The sequence below is a fragment of the Camelus dromedarius genome, unplaced genomic scaffold (genome assembly GCF_036321535.1).
Source record: "Camelus dromedarius isolate mCamDro1 unplaced genomic scaffold, mCamDro1.pat HAP1_SCAFFOLD_195, whole genome shotgun sequence".
Lineage (NCBI taxonomy): Eukaryota > Metazoa > Chordata > Mammalia > Artiodactyla > Camelidae > Camelus > Camelus dromedarius.
The window spans coordinates 2623865-2642031 of record NW_026989809.1 but is presented as its reverse complement, the minus strand read 5'-3'; the positions used below and the strand labels follow the sequence as shown (position 1 = coordinate 2642031).

Genomic DNA, 18167 nt, shown 5'->3' with positions numbered 1-18167 from the left:
AGTTATGTTTGTCAGTGCTGTACATTTCAGGAAATGCTTTCACACTTTCTCTCCATCTGAGGCGGCAGCGTGCTCTCTTAGCAGCATCAGGAGCTCAGAACCACGGGATGTTGGGGGCTGACTGCACTGCCGTCAAGACAGCCAAGCTAGTCACTGCAGGAGTGGTCCTTTCACATAGTACATTTCATGTTCTATAGTAGAAGGTTTCAACAGGGAGTTAATTAACTGAGTTAATTAACATTTAATAAATATGAAGTTTTGATGAAAAGACGGTTATAGGCAGAATATAAGTTGTGAACTTTTTGAAAACGGTTTCATTACTGAAATTTCAGTAGGGAAGATACACAGTTTATCTTATTTATGCCTCTCTTTTAAAGTAACAAAGAAACAAGACAGAAAAGGCAGAGGATGATTTCTGTTATTCCTCTCGGCTTGCAGGTGCCCTCACATCCAGTGGCATCCATCCAGACACCAACACTGACACTGGCCATGCTCAGAACTGCCTCAGCCCTGAAGACACAAGTGACAAATAGAAGGGGGCCGCACCCTGTTACAGCAGGTGCTCTCACTTTGTGGGTCCTTATGTAACTGCGTGGTGTTAATCAGGATCGCCCGTTCTACATTGTGTGGCGCTGCTGCAGTGTCTCCTAGTTATTTGTTTCTGTAAGTACTCGTGTATTATTCTCCAATGTGTGGTACTACACATCTAAAAATGCTTTTTTCAGATGAAAAATAATGTATATTTAATACAATAAGTCTGAACAAAGGGACATAAAACGCTATCCAGGTCCCACTACTCAGAAATAATAATTAACACTTTAACATCTACTTTCTGTTCTTTTCATCAGTGTGTATCAGCTCTGTCATAAAAACCAGTGAGCACTCTGTGCCTGTTTACTGTGTGGAGACCTCCATTTTCCATTCGGCTTATTACATGTTTTTCTACAATATTCTATCTCCCCTGGCATGATTTTTAATGACCAGTATAGCATTATGTCTTGTGGAGGCATCGTCCATTTCACTTCGGGCTTAAATAAACTTTTAAATTCCAAGTGTACTTAACTGAAATACTGAAAAGAGAACTGTGGTGGTACCGAAAGAGCCCTACCTCCCTTCCCCTTATTTCCTGAGTGTAAAAGCTGTTGCCAATGTGGTGTATATATTTCATGACCTTTATGCCTATGACATATATGTATACCCATACATACCTACATACATACATATCAGAAGTCTATGTATATGTGTGTATATATTCTTTTTTGAAAAATAAGGCCATACTATATGTTTTCTGCAGCTCACTTTATTCACTCAGGGGTATATCATAGATGTCCTCCCACTCCAGACTCACCCGGTCCTTTCAGATAGAGTGGAGGGGTCTCCTGATGTGCAGGTGTGGTCTCTTGTGCAAGGACACCTTTGGTGGGAGAGTGCTGTGGACAAGGCCCTGGGCCACGGGGAAACGCCGGCCCCTCAGTGCCCACAGCTCACCATGATTTACCGCATCATTGTCTTGATGGTGGACACTTAACTTTTCTCCATTTTCCACTATCAGAAAGGATGTTTGACTGGCATCTTTCTTTAACAGACATTCCTGTGATCTTGTATGAGCATGCCTTTAGTTAAGTCTTCTGGAAATTTAGTCCCTGGATGTGACATTTACTTTCATCACAGGCTACTTTCAAGTGACTGGAAATTCCTTCTCCAGTGTGGAATGAGAAATGTAGAATTACTTATGTAACCAATTCTCTATCGCTGGATATGATTTCACTTCAGCTTTTCTTCCCACCAGTGTAAACAGTACATCTATTTGAAGTGATTTTTTTTCTAAATGAAACGATTCCTAGAAGTGGGGTTGAATCAGTGTATACACACGTTTTTCAGAGTTTACATATCCATTGACATGTCATCCTCCAAAAAGGTCGCTCACAGTTTTTTCTCCCACAGATGGACACTAGCTACAATATCTTTTAAAAATATTTACCAATAAGATGAGCAAAAGTGCTTTTTCATTGTTTTAGTTTGCATTTGATGACCAGTGAGGTATTGAGCATTTTTCACTGATTAGCCATCTGACTTTTGAAAAGTGAATGATCCATTTTGTCCTTTGCGCAAATTTAAGTGAGGAAGCTTCTTTTTGCTTTGTGACAGCTCTTTGTATGTTATGAACATTAATCCCTTGTCTTCATCAACATCTATCACAGAGTTTTTCCTTGTCATTTCTTTCGTTTCATTTTGTTCAGTAGGTTTATTTTTGTTGTGGCTCAAAATATTCTTAAGATAGTAAATGTCTTCCTTTTGTGTTTTATCTTTGTTATTATTCTTAGAAATACTTTCTTATAATGGTATAAATCTCTTATGTAGGTTTATTTAATGTCTAAGATGGAGATGATAATAGTACTTGTTATAGTGAGGAGAAGTTGAATTAATGTGAGCAAAGAGTTGTATTTGCTGTTATTAGTATTTTAATATTTACATCACTATCTGTAATTTTTTTTGTGGTCATTATGACAGGAATAGAATTTGTTCTTTCCAGGTGATTCTCTGATTGTCCTAGGACAATTATTGAATTCATACTTTGCTCTTTGATTTGAAATCCCACATGTATAAAATACTTATGTACACTAGACTCTCTTTTTGAGCTCATGCTTTATTTCTGTCAATCTTACTTCCTTACTCCAGCGCTATATCTTACATATTGTAAAAATTAATTATTATCTGACAGTGCGATTTTTTTTTGTTCTTTTCTTCCATCCCAAACTTTCTTGGCTATTATTATGACTTTATTATTCCTGAAGAATTCTAAAATATATTGTTCAAGTTAAAAAAAAAATCAGATAAGAGTATTCATGGGATTTTTATTAAGTTTTGAATTATTTTTAGGAGAACTTCCATATTTACAAAACTGTTTTCCTCCATGCAATATGTTGATGTCTCTACATTCACACCTCTTATTTACCCCTCAGTACAGTCCTGTAGTTTTCTCCATGTACAACATGGGCATTAATTGTGAGTTTATTCCAGACTATTGTTGATGTTTTTGTTAATTTTGTAAGTGAAAATTTTTTGCTATTATAATTTTTAACTGTTTAAACTGACACCTAGGAAGGCAGATTCGGTTTGTAAATATTCACTTTGTAACAAATCATTTAAAATTGTAAGTATTAAGTAATTGTTCGAGGATCCTTTCTTTTGTGTTTTTAAAAATTTGTTTCCAATATTATCAAAATGGTCATAGCTAAGAAGTATAGGTGTGGAGACAGATGGAGAGAGGTAGTGTGGCTCATGTACAAACTCTGAGCACTTTTATGGCTGCATTTAGGCTGGAGAAGCCCCAGAAGAGCCCACGTAAGACCAGGGGTGGCTTTGTATGCACTTGAAAGCCAGGTTTCCTACCTTTATGGTGAAGCCTGGTGGGCGTGGCAGCTAGATGATCAAGATCTGATCAAGGTCATTGGCTGCACAGAGCGCTGTGTCTGTGAGAACTGGAGTCCATCACCATGGGAAATGCTTGGTGCCAGGAACACTGCAGGGGAGCTGGGGAGTTTGTGTGTTAAGGATTTTCCAGTCCTGGGAGTGGGAAGATCAGACTCTGCATTCAGATCTGAGTTTGAATTCATCCTCTCTTGTTTACTGGTCCTCTGACTTTTGTCAAGTTATCTACCCTCTTTGAACTCCTATTTTCTTGTCTCTCAAAATAGGAGAATTACGGCCTGCTGCTAGAGTGTTTGATCAGGATAAATGATTTGTTTCTATAAGATGCCACGTACAGTCACAAGCTCAGTGAGAAATGGGCTGTCACCTCTTCATCTGCAACTCAGTGCTCGACAGGACATCGGGGCAAATCCAGTCCGTAATTTGTTTGTGATGCAAGTAGGAACAAAATTAATGTCTTGCCTTTCCCTTGCAGTATTATTACTCCTTTGCTTCATTTACTTCTTTCCTCCTTTCCTTTCCCCTCCTCTACCAAAAGATCCTGAGACTCTCTCAGAACACTAGATTCAAATTACTTTAAAGGGTGTCTCATCCTCATGAAATGACAGTAACTTAAAAAAATCTGTACAGATCCCAGACGTCATTGTATTTGATTTACACACACACACGCACACCCAGCCACACACACAATCAGCCTACCTCCCACTTGCTGAGGGAGAAGGACCAATTTTTCTGAGTTTTCATTCACTGAGCGTGAGAGCAAAGTCTCTTATGCAGATTTTCACCTTGCTTAGTGCATGGTGTTTTTAATTGGATTTCTGCTTTGTGGCCATAGAACTATTCTCCTTATAGAAGAGAGGATGTGGAGACATAGACATTCTGCTGAGATATTGGTGGCAACATATTTGAGTTGGAAAGGACTTAGGACAGCATAGAGTCGTAACATTTTATGGGTGAGAATTCATGATAGTGTAACTTGGACAAGAACCTAGGTCTTCTGTCTTCGTGTCCATGTGGATGAAGAGGCAACAGGGCGGGAGATGGCAGGGATTCTTCTTGCTTGAGTTCCAGGGTCTTGCTAGTTTTCATTGCTCAGCTGCCTTTAGTTTAGGTCCGTGTGGCCTCTCATGGGAAGGTCACTCTGTCCTGATAGACTGAGTTTCTAATCAGCAAAAAGCCCTGGACCCACTCATATTTCCCAGAGTTTTTCTGCTGTCCTGTTGACAGTTTATATAAATAAAACCTAAGAAACTACTGGATATAAAATCCTTATTGTTATCATTTGCCCTCAAGTTCCATAGGAATGGGGTGCTGTCTCAGGCTGTCTAAGGCTAGATCTGAACAAAGATAAGGTGATAGGCTGTGCTGCTGGTCCCTCCCCAGTCATAAGCGATTTCCACCTTAGTTTTTAGAATCAGACAGATGAGTTCAAATCTTGCCTTTACCAGTTATTAACTTTGTGAACTTGGGGAAGAAACTGTACTTGTTTGTGTCCAATTTTATTTATCTGTAAATAAGTTCAGTATTTACTTTAGGGTTTTTGTTTTAGAATTGAATGAGCTAATTCCCTCATTTATACCTAAAATACTGATCACGTGGTTCTATGCTGGTGCCTTGGTAGAAGATTACTAAGGGACTCAGCAGTGAGAATGCAGGTGGGGGACCCCTGGATCATAGAGCTTATATTCCAGGATATGCTTGTAAAAGACTGGATGTGCAGTGGATTTTTAGTAAATGTCCATTCCTTTCCTTATCCACATTGATTGTGTATATATCTTTGTACAATATATGAACAATTTTTTATTGCAATTTAAATCTCTTTGTAGTATTTAAATTATGTAGCTATAACAAAATACGTGAAATAAAATGATTTGTCTTTTATTTTCTTTTCAATATGCAAAACAAAATAAAATAGAAAAGAAAAAAAGGTTTTGAAGGAGTAGAAATAATTTTATTTCTGTGGAATCAATTCCCTATGTTAGGTTTTTTAGTTGTGTTGTTAAACAGCATATAAAATTGATAGGTTGTGACTTCAGTGTTGATAGCTAGGTGAGTGTAGTTTCTTTTTGTGGTAGTCTTTGATGAATTATTTGCACTAGATCATAAATGATGTGCATGTTACTTATTGGAACCGAGGAAAGAGTGGAGACATACTACCTCCAATGCAATCATCTTGTTACCAAGTCGAAACTCGTACTGCTTGCTGCATGACAGGCCAATAAATCGGGAGATTGAGGTGTTGGAGCAAGGAATAGTGACTTTATTTGAAAAGCTGGCAGACCCAGAAGATGGCAGAATGACATGCTGGAGAACCGTCTCCCCCAAGTCAGAAATCAGTCCGCTTTTATACTAAAAAGGGGCGGGGATGTGGTTGGTTGTTGCAAACTTCTTGCGGTACGAATTGTTTCTCCTTGGAATTCTTTGTTCTTGCAGCTGTCCACGTGGGTCAAATCATGGTGCCCCTCTAAAACCTCCAAAAAAAAACAAAGTTGATTCTCTATTTTGCAACTTGCCATCTCTACATAAGTGCAGAAGAGTTAACATCGTGAAAGATCAGAGCCCGGAGAACAGGCTCTCCTGGATATTTCAGGCTAAAGGCAACTTTCTTTTACAAAAGGTACAGAGCTACCAAGTCTGAGCCTAGAAAACAGCAAAGGTTTAAAGCCAAAGGAACAGATCTAACATGCAGTCAAATTTATTCTTTTCTATTACAATTTCTTTTTCCACCTCATAAATAATTTTAGTAAGAAACATGAGCAATTTTTTTACTTTTGCTTCTTAGTAACGGATAAGTGGGCCAAATACATTTATGAGAGCAGGGATGCTGTGCGGGCATTGGGGTCACAGCAAACTCTTGTTGGGGGTGGTCGACTCTGCAACATGTCTGATGCCCCATGGGTGTTGCTGAGGGACCCCATAACCAGGGGCTCTCTTCAGGAACCAGCATATGGGCATTGACCTCTGGAAACCTCTTTTTCAGCTGCCGGAAATTTTTTCAGATACTGTGACTGAAAAACCACTTCAGCTGGTGATAATTAGGGAATAAAGGAAGAGGAAAATGGCTTGGATTAGATTAGAAGAGAAGGACAGAATATCAGGGAACCTGGGGGCTTGGCAGTGGGTCCTTGGGAGAGAGGGGAGCAGAGGTGGGGAGGGGCACGGCTCTGGAACCAGCTCCTGCACCTGCCCCAGGGCCCAAGTCACACAGCTTTTAATTGGCCCAGGATGCTCTCCTGTCTGGATGTCACCCTGGGCAGAACCTTGAGAATCGAAGGTAAGGGGTGGGCAGCACTCACCTAGGGGATCCCTGAGGACTTCGTTCAAGTCCACGGTGCCTTTTCTGGTCATGTGTCTTCACTTGCCCTTTATCTTAGGATCTGAGGAGCAGGAGCAAGGAACGCAGGGAGAGATCCAGGAAGACATCTGACTGTGTTAAGAGATGACAGTCACAGCCACACAGGGAGCAAGGACACTTGCAGCAAAGTAAAACGACTTCACAACTATTGCATCAGAGCTGCCTGTGTGAGAGAGCCTAAGCCTGTCTCAGAGTGCAGGGGACAAGCGGAAAGGAATGGTAAATTTCCACTGACAGTTGAAACTTTGTTAAATAGCCTGCTACTGTTGCTTGTATCACTTGAATGAATGCAGGCATATTTCTGTGGGCATTTATATGTTCACACAAACTCACCAGCCCCTCTTGCCCCCATCGGGGATGGGCTTTCTCAAGCCCAGTGCACCTCCTGCTTGGGTGGGCCACGCTGCGGGTCCTCGCCTGGGGCCGGGCTGCTGCAGGGCACTGAGTCCCCGAGGCACAGCCTGAGAGACACGACAGGAACACCTCTGCTCTTGACTGAGGGCCTCCGTTTCCCCCTGCAGTGTAAGAATGCTGGTGACTGAGTTAGAAGCATGCTTCAAAGCTGTCCGTGTCCTTGCCATCCAGAAGCGGAGCCTGGGAGCTTCCGAATTTCTCCAGAATGCGGTTTACATTCATCTTCAACAGGTGAGTTTATGTCCTTTTACAATTGGAGGAATTACTGCAGTTTTCCTGGAACTTACTCACCACTAGTCCATCTGATTTTTCTGTGCTATGATTCAATATGGCATGCTAAAAATTCTGGAGTCAGATCTTGAAACACTGATGAAGAGGATTATTTTATTTCTTTATATGATAGAATTTTACTTTCAAAATTCAGAGTTTTCGGTTCTTTCAAAAATTTTTTGGGGGGTTGGAGAAACAACTTTGCTCTTACCATCTTTGTGACCTGTTGCTATATGCCTGTCACCAGTCTTCTGTCACTTGTGAGGCGGTTCCATTTGTGACCCTGTCCGGGTTGTTCATGGTATAAAACATAAAGTCTGTAAAAGTACAGTCCCTTTTACTCCGAAGACATTCCACAAATACTACTTAAATCTGGGTGTGGTTTTAAGAAGACAGAATCATTAGAACATGTACTTGCAGGTTGCTAGTGCAAAATCCCCAAATCAATAGTCTAGCTCAACATCTAAAATCTTTCTAATCTACCTTGGGTTTGTATGGATAGTTGAAGCAGTTTGCTAAGAACTCAAGACCAGGGTTAGAATACAGGCTGGTGTAGCTCAGCAGGTCCTCCCAAGCTGATGCTCTGGCAGAGGGCAGGTCCTAGGGGAGAGGGCGTGTCCTCCCCTCCCTGAGCTGACAATTTAATGCAAAGACATTCATCAGGTGAAGAACTTGGAGTTTCTTCTAAGAACAGTGGGTTTGAAAACAGTCCTAAAAGCGTGGGAGTGACACAATCCCATTTGTCTCAAGTAGGGGAGAGTGGCTTTGGGGCCAATTGGGAGACTCGTGAGTCCAGGTGGGCAGTGTTGGTGGCTTCCACTTGAGCGGTGGGACGGTCAGCGGGTAAAAGCGAACAGATTGAAGGCATGTTTAGATGGTAAAAAGGAAAGGATGAATGATGTCTGTGAAGGTAGGATGGAGTTAGGAACAGGTTTCTGGGTGGATTAATGAGGTAAATGATGGTCCTGCTGTGCTCTGAGTAGGGAAAGCTGTAGAGGGAGTTCTGGGGGATAACTGATGAGTTCAGATGTGGGTAAAGTGAAAGGCTGTTAGATGTGTGGTTTGGGAGCTCAGGTGAGAGCCAGTAGTGAGTAGGGTGAGGGGAGAGAGACTTTCAAATCAGTTTGTCTTGTGAACATACAAATAAGGATGAGTAATGACACACTTAAAACCTCTATATTCTGTATTTAAAGCCCAGAAACATTTTGCTATATTGACTGCAGAGGTTCTTAATTTTTTTTAATAGAAATAAAATAAATAGAAACAAAATAGTGGAGCTAATGAACATCTTACAGTTGATGTGTGTCCTTGTATGTATTTTCATACCTCATCTGTTTATAACCATAATCTACAAAAAGTTCGCTTGCTTAGCATAAGAGTTAAACAGAGGGACGTGACACACTGTGTTGGGGCTTGAAGCTGATCTTCTCGGGCAAATTATGTCACCTCTCTGTGCCTTAGTTGCATCTTCTGTGACTGCCCCCGGGCCCCTCATCACAGCTGATTTCCTAGACTAGATGTTGGGAGGGAGGCTGCTGAAGGGAATAAGAAGCGGCAACTTCTAGGGATATTGAAGAGAGAGACAAAAACAGATTAAAGCCGATAAACTGAGTAAAAGTACCCTCAAAAGAGAAAGAATCCAGCAGTGTTTTGAGCCCCTTAGCGTAAGGGAAACAAAATCAGGTTTACCCAAAACTCTTGAGCATGTGAGTATTGTGGGTGGGAGGGTGTCATCAGAAAAGGGTTGAGAAAAGGCCTTTTCATTTCCCTAGACGTTTCCAGTAAGGATGGGGAGCAGAAGAGAAAACCCCCTGCTTCACAGTGGAAGCTGCTGTTTTGTACAAAACTGACCAAAGTTTGGAGACCAGTCATCAGCGGTGCTGGCAAATGAAGAGACTTCGGGATTGGGTGGGGCACTTGCTGTGACTTTCAGGTGACCTGCTGGCTGGGGGCTGTGAGGCGGGCAGTAGGTTTGCATGGTGACCCGGGCATAAACCCTGGCTCTGAGGCTGCTGGTCTGAGTAGCAAACCTGGGCACCCGCAGTCCTAATGGGGCAGCTCGGGATGTGGCCTGGGACACCTGCTGAGCTGAGGGCGAGAAGAGGGCTTCCCTGAGGGGGTGTCATGCGGAGAGTGGGAACGTGTTCCTGCAGGGGAGGAAGAGCCTCTGAGCAGGGTGCTGGATGCACAGGCAAGACCAGCCTGAGCACGGAAGCTTCTGGGAGCCAGAAGTCATACAATGGCCCGAACCACCTTGTTCCTGCGAGACTGCAGGGAAAAGATGCTGAAAAGGTAGGCTAGGGTCAGACCCTGTGGTGTTTTATGAGTGACAGTAAAGGACTGGTCCGGCAGGCAGGAGAGAACTCTGTGGGCATCCCAGCTGGGGCGTCACGACGGAGGGAGGAGCAGAGTTATAGACTTTGCCACTTATTATCTGTGTGACTTTGAGCAAGATCACCCCACCTCTCTCTATATATATCTTCATCTGTAAAGTGACAGAGTGACAAGCTCGTGTCATCAGAAGGCTTAGTTTAGCTCTGATCCTCTTTGTCCAGTCCTGTCAGTGCTGCCCTGTGAGGTTCTGCAGCGGCTGCTCTTACCCTGAGATGGGAGGGCGTAGAGGGACATTGTAGTGCCCGAGGGCAGGAAGGGGTTGCTTTAAAAGCAGACATGTTGCCTCCTGCAGCTGCAGGCCTGCAGGCAGTTTGGTTGAAGGTCCTGCAGGGGACTTTGGAGACCTTAGGTTGTGGAGAGTACTTTGGACTCCTTAACTTCCTCTTAAGTCTTGTTTTCCCTTGCGGACCGGATTTGCCTTTGCAGATTGATGCTGAAGATTTGGGCTTCTATCAAAGCTGTTTCCAGAGATGGGTATATACGTAAAATATCGTATAAAATAAAATGATTTATTTAACGTGTGGGACGTCGCAGCTGTTGGGAACAGCTCTGTTGTCCTGGTCATCACGGAGGACACCAAGGGTCAGCAGAGTGTGCGGGAGGACAGGTAGCCTGCAGTGCTGCTGCGGGGTGTTCTCCCGAGTAGAGCACTCTGCTGAGTTGACTCTTCTCTGAGTTTGGTTGCCAGATGAGCAGACAGCAAATTAATGAGTTCTGGTGGGATTGTATAATGACAGGAAGAAAGAGGAAACCATAGTTTTTCCAGACTAAAACACGCTTTTGTTTCCTGATCCAGTGTGTCCCATTACAGAATTGATGAGTTCTGTCTATTCTGGGACTTCATTGAAATAAACGTTTAGCCTAAATTTTAAGAGTTATGTTTTATTTCGCTGGAGGACTCGAGCCGGGATGGCAACCTCTCAGATCACTCTGAGGGACTGCTCCCAAGAGGTAGGGGAGGAGCTATGATATATAGAAGTTTTACAAGAAAGACCAGGTTGTTGGAACAATAAAATATTGCTTGTTTTCTAAAGAAAACCAGATATCTCAAGATCAAGTATTTAGTGCTTTTCTATGTATGGGAGGAAGCAAACATTTGTGTCATTGAATTCATCCCTTTGGCAGGTACCTAGGTATCTAGGGCCAGTGTCCTGTCCTTTCTTACTCTGAGTCCACTCAGAGGGCACCACTGTGAGTGGCTGAGAGGCTGGGCTGCAGGCATGCACTCGCTGGGAGGTGGCAGCAGCCGCTGATGACTTGGTTTCAGCATTCTTTGTTTACTGACATGGTTGCAGTATTTTCATTCACATTGTAGTATTTACATTCACGGACTGATTATGGATAATCTGCAACCTTGGAAAGCAACCGAGTTGGAATTACTGCAGGTACCTTCTACTTTAATAAGCCGTGTGCAAACATAAACATGGAGGAAGAATTCATTTGGATTTGGTGGTGTAGTGAAGGGTTTCTGCACATTACAGGAGAACGCAATGCAGAATTCCTTAATTCCACCTTTCTTTTCTGTAGTGGTTTCTGAGAACAGTTTATGGTAATTAACCAACATTGACAAATGTTGGCACACATTGCATTTAAGAGCTGGCCGGCTGCAAACTTGTGTATTGGACAGGTGGAATTCATAGGCAAGTGGTCAGGTGGATGGGAGAGAGATGGAGCCTAAGCCTGGGCCCAGATTCCGGTTTAAATCGCCATTTCCTCACCATACGGCCTTGGACTAGAATGTAACCTCTCTTAACCTGTTGGTGAATCTGTGAAATGGGCATGATAATATTCGTTTCTTCCTGGGATTGTTGTAAGTTCTAAAGAGTATTGTAGCACACATGAAGCACTTAGCAGTGTTCACTGTGTGTGGCCGCCCTGCTTGGCGTGTGTCAGAGCCGAAAAGGCAGCATGTGTCTGTTGAGGATGCACTGGTAGCCCCTTGAATATGTTGTGAATTTGGTGATTTCCTTTAATCTTGGTAACTCTGTGTGCCATGGGCAGTTATTTTCATGGACAGATGACGAATCTCAGGGTAAAGAAGACTGTGTAATTTGCCCAAAGTCAGACCATAATTTTGGGTGCATGGGCCTCGGTTCAGCATGGGCCCCAGGGCCTTCTGCCCTCTCCATTCAGCACCAGAGCCAGATGTGTGGTCGGCTGTTTCCCAGCCCAGAATATCGGGCAGGCCGCACGACACACCTGGCCCTGCGCTGCTTGAGCAAAAAATCCGGAGGAGAGGAAGTTGCAAAAGGGATAAACATAAAAACAGATGACAGCAAACTGTGATCAGCACTGAGAAGGAAAGGAACACGCCTCACAATGCAGAGCTGCGAGCTTTCCCATCGGGGCTGCTCTGGGGGCGTTCATCTCAGCTAAACAAACTCTGCTGCTGCACCAAGGCAGGAAGGCAGGGAGCGTGTGGTCAGGTAGACAGGGCCTTGTTAATCATACTCATTCCCCATTAAGCTGCAGCTGTCACGGGCACTTACCTAGTAAACAGATGTCTTCCATAATCATCACGCACTTTTCTTGGTAGTTTTATTGCCCCACCTTTGAGAGGAGGTCATTGAAGCTGGGGAGTTTGCTGCATGCCCGTGATCACCATGGAAATACCCCCACTGGTCTTTCAACCTAGACTGGTGTGGCTGTCATGTGCCAGCCCTGTGAATGGCATCATGTTGCCTCTCCCAAGCGGCCCAAATGACTGACATTGATATTCTTAATTCATAGGAAATGGTATGTGACAATAGGAGAAAAAGGTATTAAGAAATTGTTTGGAAAACTTGAACAAAATCCAATTCTTCCCCAGCTGGGGGAGCGTACCCTGTGTCACTCACCCCACTCACTGCGTGTCACCTCCTCCCTGCCGACTCCACGTTCAGAAGCCACTCTGAGTCTTTGAAGAACATTTTGCCTCATGACACTGTTGACTAGGACCTGCGACCTCTCTGTCCCTGGTTAACTCTCTCTTGAAAGCCATTTAAATTTCTTGCAGGCTCCTCCGCTCAGATGTAAGAATATCCTCTTTCAACTTCTTGATGCAGCTCCTTAATGAAGATCTCATGAAGGAAACTTAGTCAAAAGCTGGGAGGTATGCACACAGTGACTGCAACCTCAGCACTTTATGAAGTTCAGAATCAGATTTGTGGGTGACTCAGGAAAGGCTTTTTTATGGTAACAAGGGGAAAGTGAAAGGATGCAGGCTGTGTGAGACTGAAACATCTCGGTCCCAGCCAGCAAGGCACCTGCGTTCAGGATGGTGTGTGGGGAGTGCAGAGTTCTCACAAAGAAAGAAGTGTTGGGATGGGAGGGAGGACAGTTAGGTACTTTACTGTGGAGGGAAAAAGTGGGTTAAGCATTTCCTGGTTGAACAAGAGGATTGTGACATGATTTGCTTGTATTTTGGAGAGAAGGGTTTTGTGGGGACAGGCCTAGGGAGAACGCTCTGTGGCTGGGGAGTCAGCACAACAGAGAAACACAGAGAACCGGGCAGACCCCAAGGCCCCTGCTGGGGAAGAGGCTGCCCGCCAATTCGAGCCCTGGGGGCGGCTTCTGTCCCTTAGCTGGGGCCTCAGAGCTCCCTTCACAAACCAGTCCTGTTGATACAAGGAAAAATACGTGAGGCATGAGAAGGGCTGTGTCCCAGGCTTTGGTTGAGCCCCTGGGATGTGTCCCACCAAATTTTGTTCCTTGGCTTCATGCAGTAAAGTTTTCAAGAGCAAGCCAGTGTTGAGAAAAGGTTGATTTATTCACAGAGACACATTGAAAGGCAAGAGAAAGGCCACGAGGTGTGGGGTTTGGGTGCTCAGATTAAAAGTAGGTACACACTCCACAGAGTGTGGGCTTTCTCCGAAGAGGGAGAGAGAGGGGTGACCGCGAGGTGGCGCTGTGTTGCCCGTTTTCTTGGGCTTGGTGGTTTCATTTGCTAATATGTAGAAGGACCAGCCTAAGGGCAAGGGGCTGGGATTCCCAGGGAGTTGGCCATTTCCCACCCTTTGACCTTTTGTGGCTAGCCTTGGGACTGCCATGGTACCTTGGGGCATGTTATTCACCATGTTACTATTACAATGGGTGTATAATGAAGCTCAAGCTCTGCTAGAAGTTAAATCTCTTCATCCTGAGCCTCAAGGCCTATTGGAGGTTGAATCCTTCACCATTTTGATGTTAATTGCTGTGGCCTTCCTTGAATGGCTGTGCTCTGCCCCTTCCATCCTGTCTCACTGTGATGACACAGAGAGAGCAAAGGCCGGGCCCTGCCTGTGCTCCTGCATTTAACAGCGGGAAGTGTGGAGTGGGCTTATGATGACTCTGAGTGGTGAGAAGGATGTTTCAGATTTTGCCACGTGAGACATGGGGACCTGCCAGCAGCCATCACAGATTTATCTCAAGGGCATTATCGCTTGTGTTGTTACGGAAAGAACAGGCCAGCCAAGAAACAAGCACTGAGATTTATTACGCTGGCTGGCGGGCTCAGATGGGCTCCTGTTCCGAAGCTCTGAGCACCTCCAAGACCTGCACATGAGGTTCTATAGGGTTAATTACAAGTAAGGGGCTATTAGCCAATAAGGCTCAAACAACAAAAAGCAAGGAATCAGTACACTGAAGCTTATGAATTTGGAACAGATCACGTTACTGACAATTGTTGACCTTGGATTTACGAGTTAGCTTATTAGCCCAGTAAACTGACACTAAACTTCAGATTTACGAGTTAGCCCAGCAATACTTAGATCAGTAAACCGACACTTATCACACTTAGATTTGTGACTTAGTTCGTTAGCCCAGGTGGGCTTTTCCTTCACAGTGTCACTCATCTTTTCTAAATTTCTTTTATTTTTTTTAAGTATTTAATCCAAATTTAATATCAGGATTTTTTGGAAAGACATTTCTCTTTTTCTTTTCTTTGGGACTCTTTTGGGGGGGTAGGTTATTAGGTGTATTTATCTGTTAGCGGAGACCCTGGGGCTTGAACCCGGGACCCCGTGCACGCTAAGCACACGCTCTACCACCCCCCCATGATCTTTTCTTTTTGCTCTAGCTGCCAAGAATCTTACAGCTGAATTTCTAGTCGGCCTTTAACACTTGCCCTGACTCCAGGGAATCCATTTTTAAGACTTTACCTCCCCCTGGTTTCATTTAAGTATTGAATCTCCAATTTCTCTTCACTCTCAGTTTTGCCTTTTTGTTGTTATGGTTGTTAAGGTGAGTTTAAAAAAATTGTTTAATTTCTCTTTTAGCAGGAGGCTAAAAGTAAATAAATATGTAAACAAACAGCACACTTAAATGCTTTTATACATTCTAAGCTGTTTAGTAGTTACTTAAAAACCGAATTGAATATTAAAGTGATAACATTTTTAAATTATTTTTTAATTTTTTACAAAGATATAGCTGATTTAAAATGATATGTTTCAGGTGTACAATAGATGCTCCATTTATAGTTACTGTAAACATTGGCTGTATTTCCTGTGTTGTAAGATACATCCCTGTAGCGTGTTTACATTACATGTTGCAGTTTGTATAAGAAAGTTGGGTAACGCAGAGTCTGGGGCATGGCTGTGTCTGACCCAGGGTCACGCTCACCCTGCCTGTCAGAGCCCAGGCCCTCACTCCTGTCTGCAGGGCAGCGAGTGGAGGCAGCCCTCATCAGCGCTGGCACCACCCTCTGAGCGGCAGTGACAGCAGTGTCTTTGTGTGGACGTGCAAAGTGTTTTTCCAGGAGCTTTACATGCATTTCTGCATTTAATAATTAAAGCCCTCCTGTGAGGAAGCGTTTTATGATTTTAATGAATAATACATTTTATTTTGATATTGATAGACTTCAAACCTCCAGAAAATTTACAGAAGTAGTACAGTAAACGCTTAGATACAGTTCACCTTAAAGGGAACTATTTGTCCTTTTGTGTCTGGCTTATTTTAGCATAAAGTTTCAAGGTTCATCCATACTGTAGCCTAAGTCAGTACTTTATTCTTTTGGTTTCATAATATCCTTTTTCTTTTTTTTCGTTTTTGGTCTATTTGAAAATATTTTCATTTAAGTCTAGTCAGTTTATAATGTTGTGTCAGTTTCTTGGGTACAGCACAACAATTCAGTTAAATAGGAACATACCTGTATTCATTTTCATATTCTTTTTAAACATAAGTTACTATAAGATATTAAATATATTCTCCTGTGCTATACAGTATAAACTTGCGGTTTATTCTATACATACTCAGTATCTGCAAATCTTGAACTCCCAATATATCCCTTCCCACACCCTCTCCCCTCTGGTAACCATAGTTTGGTTTCTATGTCTCTGTGTCTGTTTCTGTTCTGTAGATAAGTTTATCTTTTTGTGTCTTTGTTTTTTGATATTTTTTTTTTTTTAAGATTCCACATGTGAGCGATCTCATATGGTATTTTTCTTTCTCTTTCTGGCTTACTTCACTTAGAATGACATTCTCCAGGTCCATTCATGTTGCTGCAAATGGCACTATTTTGTTATTATTTTATGGCTGAATAGTAGTCTATTGGAGAAATATACTACAGTCTCTTTATCCAGTCATCTTTCAGTGGACATTTAGGTTGTTTCCATGTCTTGCTATTGTAAATAGTGCTGCTGTGAACATTGGGGTGAAAGTGTCTTTTTGAGTTAGGGTTCCTTCTGGATATATGTCCAGGAGTGGGATTGCTGGGTCATATGGGAGGTCAATTTTTTGTCTTTTGAGGAACCTCTATACAGTTTTCCACAATGGCTCCACCAAACTGCATTCCCACCACAGTGTAGGAGGCTTCCTAATTCTCCGCAGCCTCTCCAGCATTTATCTGTGAACTTCTGAATGATGGCTATTCGGACTGTTGAGAGGTGAGACTTGATTGCAGTTTTGATTTGCATTTCTCTGATAATGATATTGAGCATTTTTTTCATGTGCCTATTGGCCATTTGTATGTCTTCATTGGAGAAATGTTTCTTTAGGACTTCTGCCCATTTTTGAATTGAATTGTTTGTTTTTCTTTCTTATTAAGTGTAAAAGCTGTTTACATATTCTGGGAATTAAGCCCTTGTCAGTTTCATTTATTGCCACTGTTTTCTCCCATTCCATAGATTGTCTTTTTGTTTTGCTTACTGTTTCCTTTGCTGTGAAAAAGCTTGTAAGTTTAATTACATCCCACTTGTATTATTTTGCTTGTATTTCTATTGCTTGAGTAGAATGCTCCAGGAGAACATTGCTGAGATGTATGTCAGATGTTTTGCCTATGTTTTCTTCTAAGAGGTTTATAGTGTCTTGTCTACATGTTTAAGTCTTTAAGCCATTTTGAATTTATTTTTGTGTGTGCTGTGAGGGAGTAGTCTAACTTCATTGATTTACATGCAGCTGTCCAGTTTTCCCTACACCATTTTCTGAAGAGGCTGTCTTTACTCCATTGTATGTTCTCACCTCCTTTGTCAAAGATTCAATGACCAAAAGTTTGTGGGACTATTCTTGGTAATTTTGTTTATCCGTTCATTGATGGATGGAAATTGTTTGTAACCTTTGGCTACTCTGAATGATACTGCCATGAATATTGATGTGCAAGTTTTGTGAGAATATGTTTTCATTCTGTTGGCTGTACAGTTGGCCCGCCTTATCTGTAGTTTCCTCTTCATGGATCCAGATGGCTGATTGTAAAGGGACTCGAACATCCTTGGATTATGGTATCCAGGGTGGGGGTTTCCTGAAACGAAATCCCGAGGATACTGAGGGATGACTCTATATGTAGGAGTAGAATGGCTGTGCCATATAATTCTAACCTTTTGAGGAAACACTAGGCTTTTCCAAAGAAGCTGCACCATTGCCCCTTTCCAACGGCTGCGTATTGAGGGTTCCCATTTCTCTGCCTCCAGACCGACACTTGTTATTGTCCATGTTTTGATTATAACCATCCTAGTGAGTGTAAAATCAGATCTCATTTTGATGTTGATTTCGCTAGTGATGCTGAGCATCTTTTCATATGCTTATTGGCCAATTGTGTATCTATTTAAATACTTGGCATATTTAAAAATTGGGTCGATTTTCTTTGTATTGGTCAGTTGTAAGCATTTGTTTTATATCCTGGATACTAGTCTCTTATTAGATACATGCTTTGCAAAATTTTTCTCCTATTCTGCAGATTGTCGTTTCACTTTACTTTTTTTAAACATTAAAACAATTTCTTTCTAGGGGAGGTAATTAGATTTATTCATTTTATTTTTCTTGCTAAGGACGCACTCTATCACTTGAGCTACCCCCTTCCCCTTTCATTTCACTTTCTTGATGATGTCCTTTGTAACAAATGGTTTTAATTTTG

General features: G+C 42.5%; 1 long non-coding RNA gene across 1 annotated transcript in view; it reads left to right on the top strand.

The window, feature by feature from the left end:
• Positions 1–7418, top strand: part of LOC135320820 (uncharacterized) — a 32011-nt gene extending 24593 nt beyond the window's left edge. The window contains exons 5-8 of the long non-coding RNA XR_010380161.1: positions 439–663; positions 5866–6049; positions 6807–7006; positions 7309–7418. This is a non-coding gene — a long non-coding RNA (uncharacterized LOC135320820). The remainder of the gene's footprint in view (positions 1–438; positions 664–5865; positions 6050–6806; positions 7007–7308) is intronic.
• The last annotated feature ends 10749 nt before the right edge of the window (positions 7419–18167 follow it).